We start from the raw sequence: 15,460 nt of genomic DNA, 5'->3' as shown, positions 1-15,460 counted from the left end.
GGTGAGCCACGCGGGCGCTTGATGTCTTTTACAACGCGTTGCAATTTATTTTCACACAAACTGCCATGTTCACCCTCTGCCGTGTTCCCTGGCATCACCTAAAGAAGACAAAAGGAAACAAAAACCGCAAGAGCAATTAGCCACTTAACAAAAACTAAGAGCTAGATTCATTTGAACCTTTGTCTAATAAACAGCCCTATTAGAAAAGCCTATTTCTTAGAACACCTTTGAAATGTGGGCCCCGTCAGCTGAAAAAAAATGTGGTTGATCCCTCTCATAGGGGTCGGTAAACTCCTCATAGGAATCGGTAAATCGGTAATCAGTAAAACATAAAAGTGATCGACACGATCAGTTGAAAGTCTGCATCGATATGAACTTGCACATCGTTATTTATATTTCTTCGGTATGGCACCGTCAGCCTTATCAACCTGGATTGCACACAGGATTGGACACTGGATTGCACCCAAATGAAACCACACGTGCTCGCAAACCATGCGAACGAAACCGAATGGGTTGCCAGCGAATCATTTTGCCAGGTGTTTTGAGAGTCTGGCTTTTTCGCATAGCTTGTATAGCGCAGAAAGCAACAGGGTGTGTTCAGATAAGGACAGCCAAAGTGTTGCCATGTCCATTTTTTGTTTGAGATGAAACTTTAATACTGTGTAGAACATTGCATTTTCACCATGGAACTGGCATTAGTTTAGTGAGAAACACCATTTTTGATTTATTAAAAAAATATTTAGAGCGCGATCGGGCCGGGCTACTTTCCACATTGCTTGGTGTGCCAACTTTGGGGACCCCTAACACGAATCAAAATTTTTTCCAAATTTTTTTCATTTTTTAAACAAATATTTGCAAACTTTTCTGCTGGATTCGGGAAAATTGAATTTTCGATATTTATATTTTTTGGAGAAAACTTAGTAGCGAGAGAAATGTCGTTCAAAAGTGGCACTTCTAAAAAAAATTTTTTTTTTTACACATCGCCCTAAAGGCTAGTTTTTTAGACGTGTTTACGAGGGGCTGCTGAACACCTCATACCCTTCTCAATGCTTTACAAAGAAAATTTATCAAAATACCGCTCCATGAAATGCGACCAAAAATGAAAATTTGGAAAAAAAGTCCACACCTTTCGACGTCATTTAAAAAAAACGTTTCGCAATTTTCACTATATTGATTGATTGATTGTAGGGTTTAACGCACCGACGCAACGCAGACGATGAGGCGCGCCGTAGTGGAGGGCTCCGGATTAATTTTGACCACCTGGGGATCTTTATCGTGCGCCGAAATCTCGTACACACGGGCGTTTTTGCTTTTCGCCTCCATCAGAAAAGCGGCCGCCGCGGCCGGGTATCGAACCCGCGACCTCGTGCTCAGCAGTACAACGCCTTAGCCACTGAGCCACCGCGGCGGGTTTTCGCTATATTTACACAAAATGGCACTCAATTCCTGAGTATTCTAGAAAGTTAAACATTTGTTGCATTATTTTTGTTCTAATTCGGAAAAATGAGGTCACATTCAACACATTTCATTAATGTCCAATCAACGGTTGGGTAGCAGTTCGCAGTGAAAAAAGACAAATAATTATGGCTGTTTTTTGCAGTTTAGAAAAATAAAGCGACTGATATAAAGAAAACTGATGATCATAGTATTCATATTTACCCATTCTTCAACTTGTTAGTGTCACGATTTAGTCCCGCGTTCGTGAACCTGGGAGGGTAGGGGTACCCTCCAGCCGAGAGACGACATGCAGCGTGCTGGTGGTGACGGTGACTGACCCCCGAGCAGCCGTGCTCGGAGGTGTTTATTGCCCGGCCACACACAAGGTTGCCCACCGAGCCTGGTGGGGCCACTGAACTTAGCGGCCAACGAATATCAGGGATGGGGGGCGCCACACACTTGTCACACCCCTCACCCCCAAGTTTGTTTGTCCTACACAAACACAAAACAACACCTGTCCCCCCGGCGAGTACCGGTCCGGAGGTCTCCGCAGTCTCGCACTCCGCCTGGGCACAGGTGTCGATGCAGGTGTGGCAGCATTGGGTGCCACCTGTGTCACACTCGCACCAGCTGTCAGCCTTCCTGGTGTCGAAGGACTTGCGCGTGGTGCCACAGTGGCGCGAGTAGCACCAGCCCCTGGTGCTGTGCTGGCAGCGGTCGGTGAAGCTGGCTCCCCTTGAAGGAGTCCAGGCTGAGGTAGTGCAGCGGGCCCGCGGCCTGGCAGCCCGGCTGCTCCAGCACCTGCTCGGGCGCGTACAGGTCCCCGCACACCATGCACAGCATCAGCCGCAGGTCCGGCCGGGGCCCCGCGACCGCGGGCGGCGTCTGGTAGATGTGCAGCCGCTCGATGCTCTCCACCAGCGCACACAGCGCCTGCTCCAGCCGCACGGGGTCCAGGCCGCCGCCGTCGTCCACGAAGGGGCACTGCAGGCTCTTGGCCCGGTTGATGCCCTCCTCGCGCAGGCAGTCCCCCTGGCCCGCAAACACCATGACCAGGGGCAGGCCGTGGAAGGGCAGCCGGTCCTCCTGCTCCAGGTTGGCCAGCAGGGTCTTCTCGAGGCTCTCGCGGATGTACTCCAGCCCCGGCTGGCTGGAGCACACGCACAGGCAGCTGTGGGGCAGGGGCTCCGTGCAGAACAAGTTGTGCGGCAGGCCCACGTCACCGTCGATCTTGAAATCCAGCGCGTACTGGGCCTTGTCGTCGAGCCGGAAACCCTGCGGGTGCACCTGCCGCATAGCCTGCGCCACCTTCTGGGCACTGGCCCTGGCACCCAGCACCACCAGGTGCAGCAGGCGGCCGTTGGTGCCCAGCACCCCGCCGCCGTTGGTGCCGGCCTGTCGCCGGTGCAGCAGCTGCTCGATGACACCGTCCATGCAGTCGGGCTGGACGGGGCAGTGCTCCCTCTGGCACCTGAATGCTTGCCGCCGTGCCGGTGAATGTCCCCACCTCGGGCTGGAACAGGGCCTCGAACTTGGTCAGGAGGCCGGGGACGTCTGCCACTGCATGCACTGCTTCCTGGTACTCCGGCAGCCTCACGCCCAACGCCAGGATCCAGTTCCGGCCCAGCAGCGTCGGTGACGGCCCCTTGGTCAGATACAGGGGAAGGGTGGCCTCCCTGTCGCCAAGGCGGACGCTGACCTGGGCTTTACCCTCGACTTGGGCGAGCTGTCCGGAGTAGCTGCGCAGCATGACGCCCGACGCCTCGACGGCCACGCCAGGGAAGGTGCGCTTGAAGGCTTTCCCGGCCATGACCGACACACTGGCCCCTGTGTCCAGCTCCATGGAGATGGGGCGCCCGCAGACTTCGACAGTCAGCCAGTATGGTGGCACCGGCGGCTGCACTGTGGCCGCGTGCCACATGTCGAAAATCTGCGGGTCTTCGGCCACGGCGTGAAGCCTAGCCGCTGCACCCGAAGCTGCTGCCGCACGCCCCCGCCGCCTACCCTTGCGCCGACTCCCTCGGCCGTGGGCTGGCGCGGAACCTGTGCTCGGCGCCGGCTGCTGCTTCCGTCCGTCCGCCGTCGTCCCCCCTCGGCACGCCCGAGCAATGTGCCCAGTTCTTCCGCACGCAAAGCACTCCGCTTGCGCGAACTGGCACTGGGAGGGGGGGTGGTCACCACCGCAGCGAACGCACCTGCCATGCCGTGCCGCCATCTTGTTCACCGCCGCCTCCGCCGACGGTGCGCCGGCCGCACGCGCTAGCTCGCCCGCGTCCTTGGCCGCAGCCTCCATCGCCAGCGCTGCCTTCACGGCGTCGTCCAGCGAGGGGTCGGGAAGCTCCAGGAGTCGCGTCTGCATGGCGGGGTCGTTGATGCCGCAGACGAAACGGTCCCGGAGCAGCGAGTCGAGCTGCTCCCCGAAGGCGCAGCCGCTCGCCAACCCTCGCAGCGCTGCGACGAACTGCCCGAGCGTCTCTCCGTCTCGGCGGCTCCGGTTATTGAAGCGAAAACGCTCCATTAACGTCGACGGAGCCGGGCTGTAGTGCGAGCGTAGCGTCGCGAGCAGCTCACCCTGCGACTTCTCGTGCGGCGTGGCCGGCTTGAGCAGGTCGAGCAGGAGAGCGAAGACGCGGGTCCCGCAGCTGGCCAGGAAGATGTCGCGCTGTTTCGCCTCGGGTGTGTCGTTCGCCCGGAAAAACAAGCCGACTTGCTCCTCGTAGACCGGCCAGGCGGACCCTTCACCCTCGAACGGCTCGAGCCTCCCGTACAGCGGCATGGCGGAAGGGCGGCTGGCTTGAGGGGGCGGTGTCTCGGCGTTCTCGGTGGCGGCGTTCACGGTGGCTTCGGCCGCTCCGCGGGCTTCTTCCCTCGTCGCCAGTGTCACGATTTAGTCCCGCGTTCGTGAACCTGGGAGGGTAGGGGTACCCTCCAGCCGAGAGACGACATGCAGCGTGCTGGTGGTGACGGTGACTGACCCCCGAGCAGCCGTGCTCGGAGGTGTTTATTGCCCGGCCACACACAAGGTTGCCCACCGAGCCTGGTGGGGCCACTGAACTTAGCGGCCAACGAATATCAGGGATGGGGGGCGCCACACACTTGTCACAGTTAGTTTCGGTAGGCATTAAAATAATTGTGAGGTTTCTGAGCTTGTTTCTTCCATCAGAGTAAGGCTACCATTTTATTTCGTTATCGCATTGCCCTAGCTGTGTCATAAACCCATGTTTCATATTTCTGACGCTGCTTAATCGCACATTATTGGTAAGTTACCACATTTATAAGCAAGTAACCTCACTGCTGTCACTGAGAATATTTGACATGCGATCGTCATAGTCAAATGTGTATTTCCGTTCTACCTGGTAACATGCGAAGCGCTAACTGCAAAACAACTTCGTCTTCCCAACTGTCCGTCTTTCAGCCTCCCGGGGATAATAAATAGATGTGCTTCTTGAAAATTTTGTTTTTAGCTGTTGGAAAGATAAACTTTTATCCCACTACAAAATCTGCCAACCTTTACTTTGGGCACTTCAAGGTTAAGGGGAAGGTGCAGCTTTCTAGTTACAGAGATCTTCAAAGATCCGACAAACAGTGGTCAGAAGCTTTGCTTGTGCTGTAGGAATTACTTCCCGACGAAGATAGAGGATACCATTGACCAGAGGCAAAAAAGTGTGTTCACATGCGTTGCGATGTCGAGAAAGACTACGACTCTTTGAGGAAGCACAGCCTTGATTCGGCTCATGCATGCTTGGGGTTGGTCGAAATGAAGCGACTTCTTGAAGAGCATGCATCAATATGCGCTTTAATAATGTGTATAAATAACGGTGGTGCCACCCTATTTAGGCATCAGTTCCTCGAGGTGCACAGAAGTGAATGTAGGGTCACTAGTGTGACAAAGTGGCTTTTCTCTGGAACCGGACATGACAAAAGTGCGTACAACGGCGTGGAGAGCCTTGTGAAGCAGCTGCTGTGCATATATTGCGTTGACCTTCAACCGAAGCCGCACAAAGTACGAAACAGTTCGTGGACAGCATCCTGAAAAAGTGAATTTCGTCGTGCTATATCTTGACGATGCCAATATTGCCACATTTGAGAACAAAGAAGAGAAAAGCAAAAATGTTCTGCCGGTACTCGGCATCCCGTATCCTCCCGGAAATAGCAAACTCAAACGAAATAAAATGAAGGTACCCAACATCGAACTCGGACTTGGAGAGGCAGCGACGGCTTTCACCTCTGCTTGTCGACACTTTGAAGGGCCTTCGAACTAGAACGCTGCACCTTCCCCTTAACATTGAAGTGTTCACAGTAAAGGATGGCAGATTTTGTAGTGGGATAAAAGTTTATCTTTCCAACAGCTAAAAACAAAATGTTCAAGAAGCACATCTATTTATTATCCCCGGGAGGCTAAAAGACGGACAGTTAGGAAGACGAAGTTGTTTTGCAGTTAGCGCTTCGCATGTACCAGGTAGAACGGAAATGCACATTTGACTATGACGATCGCATGTCAAATATTCTCAGTGACAGCAGTGAGGTTACTTGCTTATAAATGGGGTAAATTACCAATAATGTGCGATTAAGCAGCGTCAGAAATGAAACATATGGGTTCATGACACAGCTAGGGCAATGCAATAACGAAATAAAATGGTAGCCTTAGTCTGATGGAAGAAACAAGCTCAAAAACCTCACAATTATTTTAATGTCTACCGCAACTAACAAGTTGAACATAGGGTAAATATGAATACTACGATCAGTTTTCTTTATATCAGTCGCTTTCTTTTTCTAAACTGCAAAAAACAGCCATAATTATTTGTCTTTTTTCACTGCGAACTGCTACTCAACCGCTGATCGGACATTAAAAAATGTGTTGAATGTGACCTCATTTTTCTCAGTTAGAACAAAAATAATGCAACAAATGTTTAGCTTTCTCAATACTCAGGAATTGAGTGCCATTTTGTGTAAATATCGCGAAAATTGAGAAACATTATTTTTTTAAATGACGTCAAAAGGTGGACCTTTTTTTCAAATTTTCATTTTTGGTCGCATTTCACGAAGCGTTATTTTGATAAATGTTCTTTGTAGAGCATTGAGAAGGGTATGAGGTGTTCAGCAGCCCCTCATAAACACGTCTAAAAAACTAGACTGCTTAGCTTTAGGGCGATGTGTAAAAAAAATTTTTTTAGAAGTGTCACTTTTGAACGACATTGCTCTCGCTACTAAGTTTGAGAAATATTTTCTCAAAAAATATAAATATTGCAAGTTTAATTTTCGCGAATCCAGAAGAAGTTTGCAAATATTTGTTTAATTAGAAAAATTTTGAAAAAATTTCGCTTCGTGTTAGGGGTCCCCAAAGTTGGCACACCAAGCAATGTGGAAACTAGCACGGCCGATTCCGTTCTAAACATTTTTTTATTAAATCAACGATGGTGCTTCTCACTAGACTAATGCCAGTTCCATGGTGAAAATACAATCTTGTACTCAATATTAAAGTTTCATTTCAACAAAAAAATGGACATGGCACCACTTGGGCTGTCCTTATCTAAACCCACCCAACATTAAAATGGGTTTCACGAAGAAAGTTAACGTACAGGTCATGCAGCAAAGCCACCTTTTCACACTTCCAGCAAGGTTTAGCAGAAAGAGTGAATGGGGTGGGAAGGTTCTTGGAGAGCATCAGGGAGAGCTTTGCAGACCCCTAAAATTCCCTCGCGGACCCCAGGGGGTCCAAGGACCCCTATTTGAGAACCACTGCATTACAGAAAGGATTTTTAACAGAGTACCGCAACCTACGAACTGCACTCCGTTCTTGCAAACTTCTTAGATTATATTGAGTCTGTATGCATAGACAGCGTAAAATGTAGTAAAAAGTTTTTAAATTGAAAAACATTACAATCAATTATTTGAATGCTGCAATTATTATTTGTGCAATACCCGATCGAGCCACAGCTAATGTTGTACAAAGCGATGTGGCAGTCGTTGCACCATTTCACACTCCAAAGCACATGCTCACCCCGATCATAATTTAAATAACGTTGCTATCTTTAGCCACCTCGCTTTCGGCATTCCATTTCACTTCATGTACAAGACTCGTGCAACTAGTCCAACAATCAGGTAAAAATTACCCAGCACACCTCGCAGGGGTGCAGTGTGCGCCGTAACCTAATGGACCTTTTTCCAGTACCGGTCCCCCAGCGGCCACCACGGTGAATCTGAACTGGCAGTAAGGCATGCCCCAAAAATGCTTGGCTTTCAAGGAACCTGAGCACGAAATATCGTGGCCCTGCAGTGCCTCCTGCACCCACCCGTCACCCGCGCCTTTCACACTGATGTCACGGTAACAGGCGCACGCTCGCGTGACTAATCTGCAGTGGCCGAAGCACCCCCTTTTCTTCACTTCTGTTTTCATTTTTGTTGCTCCCTCACTGGTAGCCAAGTGCTCGCAGCGTGGTCAGCCTGAAACATTTTTTTCCCCTTTCCTTCAAAAGACTTTTTGTGCGCACGTATGAACCCACATCAAACTTCCCAACAAGAGCAAATGATGATATATCATCATACCCAATACTTACACTATGAGCTTGTTTTTCTAAAAAAACTTATTCTATTTGATTTTTGGACTTGCTGTAACCAGTTGCTGGCAGCCTGCCTGGCAGCAGAGCCAGAATGAAAAGGTTGTTGGTGCGTCTTAAGGTCTGTTAAACAAATACCGGTATTCGGTCTAGCTAGAAGACACGTTAAATACATCCCCATGGTCATGGTGTGCCGGTGCTGAAAGTGAGGTTCTACGATTCTATTTGGCCCGACGTCCTCTTCAGCGGTGCTTTGCCTTCATGCTCTGTAAATTGTGTGTTACCTGTATTTGGTTGTAAAATCAAAGGCCCCTTAACTTGCAATGTCAACAAGGGCCACAAAATTGTGTTACACTCGTTTTTTATGCCCACTATGTGCACAAGAAAGCTTGTAATCTTAGTAAGGCTACATTAATGAGGCTAGACAGCTCAATGCGAAGAGAATAAAAAGCATTGAAATAAGCAGGTAAGGCAGCCGGCCCTGGTGTACAGCTCCTGAGGTGGTTGAATGTTCCCAATGTGCGTAAAGCGGACTGTGCACAGTCAGAGTTAGCACCCAACGCAGTATTTCTTGCGTGGTATAACCTTTAAGCATCACGGGCATAACTAGGATGCGAAATGTAGTTTGACGCATTAATGAGAACTGCTAAAATTTTAGTCATACTGGCAAGATCATATGTTTAGGTAATATGCTTCCCAGTTTTGATAAATTCACTGCTTGAGCCTGTTGGTTCATTGCTGCAGAATGCTATAACACCGAACACAAAAAATAAACAAGATGACTGGCTAGCTAAACAAGAGGGGTGATTTGCCTTTTGTAACCACTATGTCAAGCCCTATTTCCCAATGAAAAATTTTGTTTATGGTTATTCGAAGTTGATATATCTTGGGTATAAATGGTTTGGCCCGATGCTTACCAAAATAGAGGCGCAACTCACTATTTCTCCAACATTGAATTGCTTTTTTTTTTAAGTCTGCAGCTTCTGAAATGCTGAGCTTTGTGAACAACAGTGCAGACAGTGCCTTTTCAAAGTCTGAAAGTGCTGATGGCATCACGTCTTTATACACACGTCTAACAGATACACATGCTTATCCTGTCCTCCTAAAATTGTCTTATAGTGCCATAAAAGAATAAGGCTTAATATGAGGAACTGACGTATGTCAAAGGACAACAACAACAAAAAAAAAGACCCAGAAGGCTTGTCTTCTTCTGTAATCGCTTGTTCAAACCTTCAAGTGTTATACATTGAAAATTCATTTAAATTGCAATATTTAGCCTGACAAATAGCTTATAAGCTTTGAAAAAGTGTGAATTTAAGAATGGCTGCCAAAAGAAGCGTCACATAAAAGAAGTAAAATACCTGCTGTCAGCTTGATTCACTGGTCCGCAGCCTTTGCACGAAGTCCGAGTGCACGCTAGTGCGCATCCTTTCGCTGCCTGTTTACTTGCTGCCCGTGGCGGGTTGACCTTGAACAGCTGCCTGGAAAAGAGGGCAGGCACGATTTTCTTCATGCTGCTTACATTCATGCTGTACTGTATTCTACACAGTGTATGCACTGGCCACTCAGCCACAAAGTGGAGCCAATATTATTTGTGTGGTTTGAGAGCTGCGCCAGCAGTGCAGTCGTTTTGCGCTAGCTCAGTATCATCCCCGAACGTCCGTTTCCTTATTTCTTGCCTTGCTCCAAAAGACCATGGCTGGAGTTACAAAAATTTTTCTACCAAAGCTTGTGACAATATTGTATGTGGTAGGGGCATGTGCAATTATCCATTCATATTACCATTTCCCCAAGGCCTGTAGCGTGCTTCTTATGGAGTGTGAGACGTTAAGGAGCTCTAGCGACAGTATTCTGATGCATTGAACGTGCGACCACCCTCAAACTGGGTTTCCAATGATGTTAAGCGATTATGCAAACGGTCTGGGTTTAAGTGCTTGTGAGGTGTGTATGCATTATAAAGTGCGGCAGGGACAATTCACCGACTTGAGGTGACGAAGATTATGCCGATTGTTTCCAAGTGTTTTTTTTTCGATGCACGTGAACAGAACAAGCTCCCAGAACAGGCTTGGTCATTAGGAAACAGTCGAAAGGAAATGGTTGGAAGCCCACAATTACCAGTGGCCTTGTATAGCACATTCACTTCAAAACACTGAAATAGCCCAGGGTGATGCTGAATGCCCGAATGGGTGCGCATAATCCATAAAGTACACTGCATGAACTAAATAGTGAAAGTTTCACGCACTAATTAAGGTTTCAAGCATGTGGCGCGGCGCGAGATAACAGTGTCAACGTTGCATCGTCCTCACCTGCAATTAAATGTGCACAGAAGACTTGGTATTGATTCACCCCATCATCAATGCCTTCTTTGTGAATTCGTTGCATGCGGCCATACCGTCTTCGAACGGTACCCTATTCTTTGCTTTGAAACAGTCGAAAACCTGGCGTTTGTTTTCATCATGCGGCCTGTTTCAGGCCCGCGGTTCTAGAAGCATGAACATGCAGTCTGGCATCCCGAAGCAAAAGAAAAAGCCAGCTACTCGTTACGACAAGGCATTTGTAAACCGACGAATGAACCAAAAAAAAGCGCCACACACACAGTTGTTTTTGCGAACACCAAGCCTTATACCATGTTTTGCGTCGGAGAATGCGCTGTCTGTGTGGCAGCATTTCACTGTAAAAATAAAGTCAGCCTCCTTGCGAGTGTAGCCCCGCCGTGCGTTTTAGGGGCCAGTGCATACACCCTATGCGCTACTGGATCCTCTTCTTTTTTTTTTTTTAAATCTGAGTTCTTATGCCTTGAGCCAAGCCTGTGATATGTGCCACACGGATCCCATTTTAGGTCCCATTTTAAATGGGATAATATGAACACTGCACGTCTGAAGGTGAGATAACCATCGGTCATTAAATGTAACACAGTGGGATCCCTAGAGCAGGGAAGCGTGGCAGGGACAGCAGAAAATTAGATGGGCAGATGAGATCAAGAAGTATGCGGGGATAAATTGGTCGCAGTTAGCACAGGACCGGGTTTTTGGAGATCTATGGCGGAGGCCTTTGCCCTGCAGAGGGCGTACATAGGCTGATGATGATGATAAATATGAATAACGTATTTAAATATACCCACGGCACTCGAGAACCCCATAATATTTTGCTCAGGAGGACAACAGGTTTCTTATTAAACAACCCAGGTTATTCTATGTTCTTTGTTTATCTGGTTCATAGTTTTCATACAAAACCTATCGGAACTACTGAAATTCCTGCGCTCTACTGCTGATTGAATATCGTGGCAGACACAATACCTAAGAAAAAAAATTTGTAAAAAATTTAAGAAATTGTGTCTGCCCTACATGTCCAAGCTTTACCAAGAAAATTCCGGGCATGATAACAAATGAACTCAGCACCTAAGTATACGGCAAACAAGAAAACAATGCTGGGCCTGCTGAAAAAGTAACTAACCTCTGGAGAAATTCAACTGTGGTAGCTCCTGGCTCAGCCTACTCCAGGTCGAGTCCACAGCACACGAGTAGCAGCAGGCAAGTTGCCTCCCTAAGGATCGTCAGCCCCGTGTATGGTGCCTCTTGCTAGCAAAAAAACAGCGGCGCCACTATTAGATGCTGCCTGCAAGCAATTGAAAACACTTGTGATAAACCTTGCCTTCCAGTGTTTCAGTAGAGGTATTTAAAAATAAATCCCGGGCTCAACACTCGACAACTTGCTACAAGGTGGGCAACACTCCAGATTAAAAGCCAACTGCACTCAAAAATGTGACCTCTTGAAAACCTAATTTCTATTTAGTCTGCCTAAAAAGACAGCAAGATACAAAATATGACAGCTGACATACGCGTATGCATGGCACAAATGACCATAAAAAATCAGCGACTCTGAAACCGAAATTGAGAAGCGTGCAGACATTACAACCAGGCTGAAGTGACGTCGCAGACAGCAAGCCAGAGCAAACATGCGCACAACAGCTTCACGTCTGCATCAGGTCCAGGAAAAGCCCACCCAGCAGAGCTTGACTGGTTCCCCTGGCTGGCTGGAGGACCAATCGCCTGGTTGGCTGCAATGTCACTTCTGCTTCATCGCTGTTTGCACGATCCGCTGGCAGGTCTCACGTTGTCTGCGATGAAGTTTATTTTCTATTTTTTAAACATTCCCACCTGATTATCAAGGAATTTCACAGGGCTACGAGTAATGTCGCAATTGGTTCGGTGATACGCACTGTACGTCCAAAATAAATTTTGCCGATGCGAAATTTGAATACAGTTGGCCTTCGATTGGCCCACCTGGAGTTTTTTTAACATGCACATAGCATGTACACAATCCTTTTATTACTTCACCATCAGAAACACGTGTTACAGCCAAATATCAAACCTGTGACCTTGTGCGAAGCAGCAGCAGACGCATTTGTCTCTGAGCTACTGGCAGGTCAACAAACTATTCTGAGTGGCTTGAAGGAAACATGCACGCAAATCACTAGTTAAGGAAGTCCCCAAAACAAATCTTAGAAATGTAAAAAAAAACAAAAAAATGGGCCCATCTCCCTGCGAGGGGACTCGAGTAAATGCGTCGCATAGGGGGTGGGTGTATTGAGTTAACGTTTGTGTTTGGGGGGTTGGTGGCATCACGTGTACGCCACGCAGCTATCACGCCGCTGAGTCACCAACCCACGCCGCTGACGACGTAGCTTGAATGAGTCAAGGATATAAGGCGTGTTCGTAGCCTTTGATTCTGTGTCGATTTTGTGGCGCAGTGGGAAGAGCACCATGTACCTCGCGTTCCGCCCACAGGTAGTGAATGCGTTGTATCAGCAGCTTCTTGACGTAGTTTGAATGAGTCAAGGATATAAGGCGCGTTCGTAGCCTTTGATTCTGTGTGTTTTGTGGAGCAATGGGAAGAGCACCATGTACCTTGCGTTCCGCCCGCAGGGTCCTGGGATCGAAACCAGGCGCCCGTAACTATTATTTTTTTTATAGTGTAGGGGGAGGCTGGCTGCGGACAACGCCGAGGGACGACGGGTGACAGTGCGAGTTAAAGAAATGCTCTGCATTTAAAAAAGTATGGGGTTTAACGTATCAAAGCTACACCTGTGCTATGTGGTGTGCTTTTGTGCAGGGCTTTGAATTAATTTTGAACACCCAGAGACATTTCACACGGTTCTTTTTTAACAGTCATTGTTCACACAGTTCCTTTGAAAATTAGATCTGATAATCTACCGTCACAGACAGCCTAAGCTGAAACGGCAGTACGGGAGCCAAGAGATGCAAAGTTGGCAGGAGGTAAGAGAACAAAGTAAACCCCACCTTGTGCCACCAACATACACCTATGGGTTGCGGTTTATTTTGTTCTTGTTCTCAGTACTTTTCCTGCGCAAATATTAAATAAAATACCTCTGGACAGCCATTACAGCATTTGTTGCTGGCTCTGCAGCTGTAGTCAAAGTGCAAAATTCGCTGTCATAAGGTCGACATCTTTGCACTGGCTAACAATAGGCTCTCATCATGAATCAACGCAAATGGGCAGGGGCCCTGTAATTGCTCTGGGGCAGTTACTGGTTCCATTTAAAAATTGTTGTTTAGGTTGTCAAAGTGCACTGATGTATTCTTTGCTTCTTTGTGGGTCATAAATGAGCCAGCTGACTTCAGCACGCTGACACAGCCTATGAAAGAATGCACAACAGACTATCCTGTTCTTGAAGTGGTCCACAATGTGTGGGATGGGCTTCATACGTCTTGATTCGTGGCTCCCACATGACGGCAGAGAATACAAAAATGCAACATTGTTTGTTCGTCCATCCTGATTTTTTTTTGTGTCTGAAAATATGGCTTTTGAAGGCTTTGTATTTCCTGAAAACCACACCGTGCAAGCTAGTGGGACAAGGCATAACCCTAAGTACACTGCTGTGAAATGCAAAATGTTCAAAGCAAGCGAGACATGCAGGAAAGGTTTCTCTACACCAGCTGCAGCTTTTCATCCTGCATTGCTATCTGCACATGACATTATTATTAAAATGTATATGTATATATATGTATATGTATAGCCTGTATATGTTCTGTTCTTCTGTATATGTTCAGTACGTGAGCACTTTTCGACACCTGGGAGACATTTAGCTGCATAGTTACATTTTTGGCGCACCTGTACCTTGGTTAACACAGAAATGTGTTGCGCTGGTTCTGATAGTGAGCTACGCCTTCGACGATTGAAAGAGATTCGTAAAATCAGAACCGGCAGCTTGACTGCCGCAAAAGATGTGCGAGTAAAACTTATTAGGCAGTTGTAGCATATCGTTACCGTGTTTACGTTACCGTTTACCGTGTTTGTGGGAGTCGAGTGCGCAGCGCGAGAGTTACCGCGAACGGTAAATTACCGGCACAGGCTTCCCCGTCGCCACGGCTTCCGGTAACACGCTAACGCAAACACGGTAACGATATGCTAAAACTGAAGAAGCAACAGCAAATACTCGCCGCATGCTCGTAAGCGTGCTTCTCAAAGGACTTTACACTGTAATGAGAACTGAACATGAATGTGGGGCTCGAACAATTTTACTCGACTGCGGAACTACACCAGAAAACTACGCGACAGTTATGGCCAGCGTAGGTTTGAAATGGACGCGAATTACAACCTACGGCTGTTTAGAACCGCCAACCAATATGATATGCTCTCCCGTGCCAGTTGAACTAAGCCCCATAAGCGTGTTTTACAGTACAGCTTGTCAAGTCATTTCATATTTCATTCGCCCAGCTAAGCCCGTAAATGTCGCGCTTGCACCACGACCAGCCTCGAGGGGAAAGTCTTAACACTTCAAGGAAAGAAAAAAAGCGCGCTCACCTTCTCTAAAAGCACGATGGGTGTCTCGCGGCGACGTGTCAGTCTCCGCGCGTCAAAACACGGCTCTGAATTAGGGGAGAACAAAGCCAGGTTCAACCAAGGCGTTGGTTCAATGCGCCCCGCGACGCAGTACTTCAAAGCAAGCAATGAAATGACGCTTACCTGCTGTCACGCTATCTGTCGACCGAGCGATACTTACTGCGAACGTGCGAAAGATATCAAGAAAACACCGCAAACACAGCGCGAACGAAGACTTACCGCGCTCAAACCCCATGCCACAACCGCCACAGGAAAAACACATACCACGCGCGATGGACGAATGCGGTGCCGTGCGCACGACGAGTCCTTGAGCGCAACCAGTGATGAAGTGCGGTAACTAGCGCCACCGCGATTGCAGGTCACGCTTGAATTTTGTTTCTGCGGCGCGTTGTAGACAAAAGATACTGCCGCGAACCATGCAGTGGATATGTTTATTTATGTTTTGTTTTTAACGATCGGCTGTACCCGTTTGTGTTATCTGCATCCCAAGATAAGCGCGTGTTCCACTCTTTCTTATGCCGCGCGGGTTATCCTATTTGATCAGAGAAATTCATTGCCGCACCTTCCTTTTTAAAACATCTTTTTTTCCACGCACAATTGGA

At 48.0% G+C, this 15,460-nt stretch overlaps 1 long non-coding RNA gene across 6 annotated transcripts; it reads right to left on the bottom strand.

Annotated features, from left to right (window-relative positions):
- Nucleotides 1–7,882: 7,882 nt before the first annotated feature.
- LOC144146978 (uncharacterized) lies at nucleotides 7,883–15,110 on the bottom strand. 6 transcript variants are annotated; one of them, XR_013317784.1, is made up of 4 exons: nucleotides 14,982–15,110; nucleotides 14,820–14,884; nucleotides 11,448–11,572; nucleotides 7,883–9,475 (listed from the first exon to the last, which is right to left on the bottom strand). It is a non-coding gene; the product is annotated as an uncharacterized LOC144146978 (long non-coding RNA). The 6 variants fall into 6 exon arrangements; XR_013317789.1 differs by lacking the exon at nucleotides 14,982–15,110 and adding an exon at nucleotides 11,958–12,111 and having other exon boundaries at nucleotides 14,820–14,970; XR_013317788.1 differs by lacking the exon at nucleotides 14,982–15,110 and adding an exon at nucleotides 11,997–12,111 and having other exon boundaries at nucleotides 14,820–14,970.
- Nucleotides 15,111–15,460: the final 350 nt, after the last annotated feature.

This window comes from Haemaphysalis longicornis, unplaced genomic scaffold (genome assembly GCF_048455015.1).
Source record: "Haemaphysalis longicornis isolate Haplotype H1 unplaced genomic scaffold, Haemaphysalis longicornis Haplotype H1 scaffold_7, whole genome shotgun sequence".
Lineage (NCBI taxonomy): Eukaryota > Metazoa > Arthropoda > Arachnida > Ixodida > Ixodidae > Haemaphysalis > Haemaphysalis longicornis.
The sequence above is the reverse complement of the archived record's forward strand: the minus strand, read 5'-3'. Positions and strand labels throughout refer to the sequence as shown.